Raw genomic sequence first — 7,728 nt, forward strand, 5'->3', positions numbered from 1 at the left:
TATGAAAAACCTAATTCTCTCTTAAAAACTCCCTTCAGAACATTGAGTCCTTCTTTATGGCACCTTGATTTGTTTGACTTCTCGTTCGTTCGTCCATCTCAAATCTACCTCAATCTCCTCATGAATCGTCCTTGCTCTCTCTCATATTAGAATATCACCCATCAAATTGCTACATTAGGCTTGCTCTCTCTTGATCATGTATCGTCCTCGCTCTTTTCATGCTTGGTAGTGCATCAACCTCGATCTCGAACATAGGCTACAATATCAGGATTGGTTCTAAAAGAAATACATTTGTGCCTCCCTTGATCAACATCCAATGGATCTACCACTTAAGTAAAACGCACATTTTGATGGATTGATCAAACAATGTAATTGACCAAGGTAGGGACTAATTTGCAAATAAGATAAGAATAAAGTAAAAGGTTTAAAACTTAAAATAGCAAAAAAAGAAAGGACCTCCTTGAAAACTGATTTTACTAAAAAGTGAGTAAAAAAAGAACAAAATTAAATACAACAAAATACTCTTAAAATTAACCTTTTTATCACATTTTTTTTTAAAACTCTATTTTTCTAAACTTTCAACAAAAACTAATTAATTAAAGATATAAACATATTTATTTTAACTAAAACAAAACTTTTAGAAAGGAAAAAAACTACAACATAAGCTTGTGGTGACCCATTTTTGATAATAAACCAGTCCCTAAGTTAATTTCATAATGTATTTAATATAATTTTTATACTTCAAAATATGTCAATATCTTGGTTACTTTATGAAAGTACTTAGCAAGGAAGAGATCTTTCACTTGAAATTCTCCTGTTAAATGACCGAGCATGAGTGGTTAATCACTCCGGCATAAAATTTAGTTGGTTCCCATGTCATAAGTTGGCAACAATTAAGCTATAAATACCATATATTTTGCTTGATTGTTTGATGTTTTGAAGTCAAAACGAATATAGTATTCCAATAGTAGGTTTTGGGTCTTAAATTCACTAGTGCAGAGAATCCTTTTTTTCTCATCGGTTCCTCCATCATCTCTATTTGCCAAACTTCCGGCATTGTCAGATTCAAACGCGGTCAAAAGTCTCTCCCTTCATAAATGGCCCTCTAAAGACTCTATTATTGCTTACTCTCCCACAGATTCAACGATTTCACGGAAAACAATGACCTTGTTTTACATATTAGCTCCATCGACAACATCAAAACTAATAACCTCAGCTACACACCATTTCACCCCAACCCATCTCCCAGCTACATGCCATTTCAACAATACAGGTGGTATTGTTGAATGTAGTGATATAGGATTATGATGAAGTTTGGTGGTTTGGGTTGTGTGTGTGTGCTAGAGATTTTTTTTATGGAGTTTAGAGAAGATTAAGAAGAAGAGAGTATGGAGAACATAACCCGAGGAGAACTACAACCCCAAAAGAGTTTGGGGTATACTATTCCGGTTTTAGGTCTGAATGATATAGAAAGTCTTATAATTTATTTCAAAAGTTCACCACTCAAACTTTCTATGCCGAGTCTAGGTACAACCAGTATAGAGAGTCTTCTAATTTATTACAAAAATGTCATCATGTCCACTTTTTACACATGTTCTAGTGATAATTGACATAGAAAGTCTTACCATAATTTCAACTCTGCTACCACATTACTTTTTAGGTTTTGTGGATTATAATCAGCATAATAAGTCGTCATAAAAATCTGTTTTTACACCGGTGATTGTTAGAAGAGTTGTCCACGTAAAATATCCATCAATGTGCCTCAATTCTAACCTCAGCTTTTCTGAGACCTCTCAATTCGCACTTAATGCAATACTAAAAGGGTTACCGATCACTTATCATTTTAACCGGGTCAAACTTCTTGTATACTCTATTAATTTGTGTCCAAACTCGTTACTTTAAGACAATTAAAATTATCTTTTTATTTCGAAGAATATTTTTGTTACGGATTTTTGATACACTATTTCTACAGTTGATTTCTTTAATTGTGGAAGAAACGATGATTATCCCATTAATTTCGGTGTCTTCCTGAACTAGTGGAATGGTGATATAAGCTTAATTTTGTTTTTCCTTTGAAAACAAGAGCCCCTTTTTATCTTTAGGATGAAGTTAACGACTTAACAAAGTTTCAAGCAAAATAACATGTGCAAACATAAGCAAATTTACATAGTTGCTTTAAGTGGCAACTAATTTCACCATTATATCCTACACTATTTCCAGCCAAAACAAGCAACTTACGCTAAAATCTCCAAAGGTGACGCGTAAGAAGAGGTTGACTTTAAATCATTCCTTCGCTATGTTGAACAGAGTGAGTGTTGAACAAGGGGGAAGAATTTAATAAAGGAACTGTCAGTGACTTTATTAACTGACAACGTCACTTCACATTCACATTCCTAGGCCCAATAAACATCACAGTTACTAAGTTTTTATATGAAAGAAACTTTAAACAAAGACGCGTCGGGTTAAGGAAAATCGGTAGCTGCTTAACTTTAGGCATACACTAGCATGTGAGGTGAGTCATGGTCTAGGACCTTGTGGCATGGCTTTTGCACATAATTGTAGTTTCAATAGATATCCAATAATAACAATAAAAACATATTTTAGTGTTTGTTCGTGAGAGTGAGTGAAGAGAAACAAAAGGGTGATGCATGTTGATTTGAGGGAAGCAATAGGGGCATCCCTCGGTACACGCCGAAAATGGAGCTGCCACATGACGTTAAGACATGATTTGTTACACTGATTCATGGCAAGTTTTTTTCATCAAAAATCATATACGTGTTTTGGGTCAGAGATTTCTCAGAACTGAGGTTCAGTGCTTGTTCCAATTCATGTGGCTCCTCGTAGCCCACTTACTTCCTCTTTACTTCCCTCTTTGTATGTGAATGCTAATAACATGCAACAATGTTAATGTGTCGTGTATGATTGCCAACTTTGTCATCTTCCTACCGTAGTTCTCGTTTGAGTTAGATCATACTCAAAATCTCTCCCTTCTTTTTCTCTTAAAGAAATTGTTTCTTCTCCTTTATCTGTTATTTAATCACTCCTAACATGTTCTAATCATTATTTCTTGGATTAAATATATTTTCAATTTTTGAACTTTGATATGAAATTCAACTTCATCCCTCTCTTAAGAGACTAAAAGCATATTTTACATCAATGAACATATGCTGCTCTCAACTTTAATTGAAAGAAAATGATTTCGCTTAAGGTACTATATAGTTAGTACGATAAATTTTGCAGACAGTGGAGATTGAAAAAAGCTTCTGACTATGCTTTACTTTTTAGACTTTGTACATCAACCCAAATAACGGTAACTAATACTATATTAGAAACAATAATTGTGTTTAAAGTTGACTACAATCTCTATCTGTCTCTGGTTAACAGGGAATCAAACATTTTGTGTGCACATGGTTACGGATCTGCCACCAAAAAATCATATTACGTCTTTCAGTGCTAACAGAAAACGGTCACAATGTGCACTGAACAGCTAGGGACATGTGGGAGTCAGAGATGGAATATATCCTCTTGAAGAAGCACGTGGTCCATTCTCTATAATCCCCATTGTTGTGTCGTATTACAACCAAATATTACTATGGTTTGATCCTTTTCTCCCTATAAAAAATTTCACCAACTTGCATTGGATTTCAGACCTTGATTGATTTCACAATTTTAAATATTTTGTAGCTTGCGTTTCTTGCGCTGGCACCCTAGCCCAGACACCACACATATATATAAGATATAGGATTTTGGCAAATCTGATTCGGTTGTGTTGAAAAGTTTCAAATTAAAAATAAGAACCTTTTCAGCACTTACAATTTCAACAATCATCAGCAATAATAGCTGCATTTAACATATTCATGGGTACTAAGTAAGATATATCATACCAGAGTTGGCAGTGTAATTGCCATATACAGTTAGAAATTCCAGGTGAATCTGAACTTCCGGGTAAAAATCATTATGATGACTAATATATATATATAAGTATACATGATCTAGAAATTTATTATCTTAAAGAAGTAGTGGCTCATTGCTACCGTATTTCCTATTACCTCCAATACGAAGCTTCACATTTGATTGATAAAACTTGTTGCAGAAGTAGCAATTTTGATTTACTAATAGATACATATTTCAAGGATTGAAATCATGTAGGCTAGGTTGTTAGCCATGTGGCATGTCTATTTGGGAAATTCTTTATAATACTATGGAGGTCCCTTAACTTGTGTAGCTGTGCCTCCTCATAAAATCATGCTTAGAAATGACCAGTTGATGGCTTGAGCTTCATTATCCACAGACGTGCACAACAAAATTCTGGAGAAAAAGAAAATTTTCACCACACCTGTATCATATTCTTAATTTGACATTTTCTGAACTGTTAGCGAAAGTAATTTTTGAAATAAGGAGAAAATAATATAGATATATAATGGAAGTAATTGATAAAAGCACTGAAAATTTATTGCAAAATCTGACTGGACAATTAGAATAGGAAGGGAATTATATAATGAGAGTGTTTTTGGTCCCAATGATGGTTGATCACACAATGCTGTCGCAAGTCTTACATATATATAGCAGCTTAGGATGGTCCTTGAGCCAAAAGGTGTGAATTTAATTCGAGAATCCTCTCAGTAATAGTCCCTCTTATCCTCTCTTCCCACTTGGTTCCGTGCAAATTGGTGCAGCAATGGGGTCTGGTCCTTGTAGAGAGAATTTATTGCGCCTAAATGAAACAACTGGTGACTACAAACTACTAGCTAAGGGAATTTAAAGGCATAATGGGATAACAGTAATACCCAAATTTCATTTCCCATCAGTCCATTCAATGCTACAACCTGCCATAACATCACCTTGATTAGTCATGGTGGGTGATGAGAACATTTTGAAATTTTACTTCAATTTATGTGGCCATCACTAGCCTTTCAATTTTCCCTTTCAAACTATTGAGGGTACATTAGGTTGTTAAAGGTCCATTACCTTAAGGAATAAGAGTGTATTGTAATTATTTTGATTGAGGAAAGCCCAATCAGAATTTTCTGTAGTCAAAGTGAGGCCTTTGTCAAACTGTGGCCTAATGGATGGTGGGGTACCCTATGTGGACCCATTTTGGGAACTATAATATACAAAGTGGGTACCACTTAGATATGGAAGATAAGGGCAATTTTGGAGTTAATGCCTTCCAACAATTCATCTTCACTCACTCTCAACCTATAGTTGGGTCCATCAAGCTTAGCTGTGGTATGAATGGATAGCATCATAACCCTAGCACAGGACCCATTACCAATTAGTGATTCAATTAATTTACCAAAGCATTAGATATATATATATATATATATATAGTGCTAAAGATAATTCCATAAGGGTTCCATCCACCTATGTGTTTGTGCATTTAATGTTATGCAGGAGAAGCAATTTCATAGTTTGGAAAATTTGACAAACTTTTTCATGACCTAAGTTTGAGAGGCTATGTAAGATGGTTATTGATTGATTAAAAATTTGGAGGGATCGAAGACAGACATTCGTGGGGGACCCGTGAGCATCACGTGACCCCATTTGTAAGACAAAAGACAGGTGCCCAACAAACCACCGTCTTCTTCACACATACATACCCACTCCCTTCCTTTGTTGCATGCACTTCTTCATCTTCTCACATGACCTTGTTCTCACTTTTCACAGGTTCTTTGCATGAATTTCGATCTTTGTAGGACCTTTTCTCCATACCAAGCTCATGTTACCCACGTCAATCATACTCTTGTTCCACAGGTTTTAACTGGACAACTTCCAAGTCCCTTTTGCTTTGTAAATCATTAATTCATGTTGCATTTTCTAGTGCCTATGCTGGCTGTGACTTGGATAATCTTTTCAACACTTTGATTAGATATCAAGAACTTGATTAACTGTAAATGTCATCGACCACATCGATTATTCCAAACAAATGTCACTTCTTGTTTCCAATTCAACAAATAATTGACTCATCTTCTGTCTTTATTTGTTTTCGTTAATCACATCAAATATTTAATTATATATAATCCTAACAATAATAATGCTGTAAAATTCAGTGCTGCTATATGAATATTTGATAAAACACGATGAGAGAAAGTTTGAAGAGAATAATTGTATTAAAAGCATGAGAGGAATTATTTTACAGAAATTAATATGTTTGAATATAAAAGAAAACTTCAAACAACAAAAAATCTAACAAAAGATCATAATAGAAAACCTAATAGAAAATTTAACAGAAAACTCAAACAAAATATAAAAAATATATCTCTAATACACTCGCAGATTTTAACAACGAGCTTGAGTGGAACTATTCATGTATGTGTTTATATTTCACAATTATTTATAATTTGCAATGACTTTGTGGTCTACGTTTTCTGAAAAGTAAATGAAAGTTTTCGTTATCTCTTAACACTTGACGAATAACAACATTGTAGGCTTTACCTTTCATTTCATGTTACTTTATTTTCTTTACCCGTTTTTGCTAACAGGTTTTCTTGTTCTTTCTGTGCTTTCTGTTAGCTCTTAACACTTGTTCTTTTTGTTGCTTTCTGTGCCTATGATGCGTAGCTTCGGCACTATTTGATTATGCCCTACCCGAAATAGCAACCTCACTTTTAATTACTTCAAGGAAATTTCTATTACATATGTTATATATGTTGAACAAATGTCTCTTGTTACCAATAGAAAAAAATTAATTGCTCATCAGACTTATTTCTGAGAGCAGTTTTTATTTATGAATTAAGATATATTTAATTGTTTGTATAATATTATTATATATTAATTGGACTACAGAATGCGAGTTTATCTGTTAGAGCCTTCAATGTTCATGCATATTGTTAGTATAGACTTTTAATATTTATACAAGTGGTTTTTTTTTTTAATTAAAACAAGCTATATCCAATGTTAATGACTTCTCTACTTCAGGACCTGATAAAGTTTTCCACATCTAATCGACCTTTCTCGAGCAACATCTTATTGCAAACCAGGTTCTAATTATTAAAAGAGTGAAAAAAAAAAGAAAAAGAGGAAAATATTTTCAATTATTCCATATGAAGGATCAAAAGATTTTGCCACTAGATTCCATTTTCCATTACTAGTTGGGAGGGATTGGAGAGGTTATTTGTAAATAAATGTGGTCAACCTTAAGAGTCGTTTGCATAAAAAAAAAACAAACTAGTGACAATATATTACTTGATAGATATAGTCTTTGATAGTATTGGGAGAGATTTAAGATATTATGTGCAAGTTGTCCCCATTATCAAATTAGTGAGTAGCTTCTAATCTAATATTTTTGTGAAGATTGAGCATTATAAATAAGATGCACAAAGTGGAAAGGCTCTTGTGAACAAAATTCCAACAACGAGAAGGAGTTTGATTGAAATCATCGCAACCATATCACAACATTCACCATGAAATACACTAGTAAGAAGTATTCTTTAGGTATAAATTAACTTTGCTTTGGTGCACCAACAACAACGACAAAATAAAATTGATAATTTAACCTCATTGTTGAGTAATGATCCAACCATAACATGTACTTCACCAAAATCATCAACAACCACAAACTTCCAATTAGTTGTCACGTCTCTTTGTGGAGTATGTACTTCACCTAATCATGCTACACATGAATTTTCATAAGGCATAGGGAGATAGCACAAGTTTTTGTTGGAAATCCCACAAAAGTTGGTCTAGTTCTTCTCAAAAAAATAAAGTAGTTGATTTGTCTACCAACAA

At 33.7% G+C, this 7,728-nt stretch overlaps 2 long non-coding RNA genes across 2 annotated transcripts; one reads left to right on the plus strand and one right to left on the minus strand.

The window, feature by feature from the left end:
• Positions 1-3,939: 3,939 nt before the first annotated feature.
• LOC114167682 lies at positions 3,940-4,732 on the minus strand. Its single transcript, XR_003600296.1, has 2 exons — positions 4,557-4,732; positions 3,940-4,308 (listed from the first exon to the last, which is right to left on the minus strand). It is a non-coding gene; the product is annotated as an uncharacterized LOC114167682 (long non-coding RNA).
• Positions 4,733-5,359: 627 nt separating this feature from the next.
• Positions 5,360-5,946, plus strand: LOC114165762. Its single transcript, XR_003599774.1, has 2 exons — positions 5,360-5,562; positions 5,668-5,946. It is a non-coding gene; the product is annotated as an uncharacterized LOC114165762 (long non-coding RNA).
• The last annotated feature ends 1,782 nt before the right edge of the window (positions 5,947-7,728 follow it).

This window comes from Vigna unguiculata, chromosome 10, assembly GCF_004118075.2.
Source record: "Vigna unguiculata cultivar IT97K-499-35 chromosome 10, ASM411807v1, whole genome shotgun sequence".
In the NCBI taxonomy this organism is placed as follows: domain Eukaryota; kingdom Viridiplantae; phylum Streptophyta; class Magnoliopsida; order Fabales; family Fabaceae; genus Vigna; species Vigna unguiculata.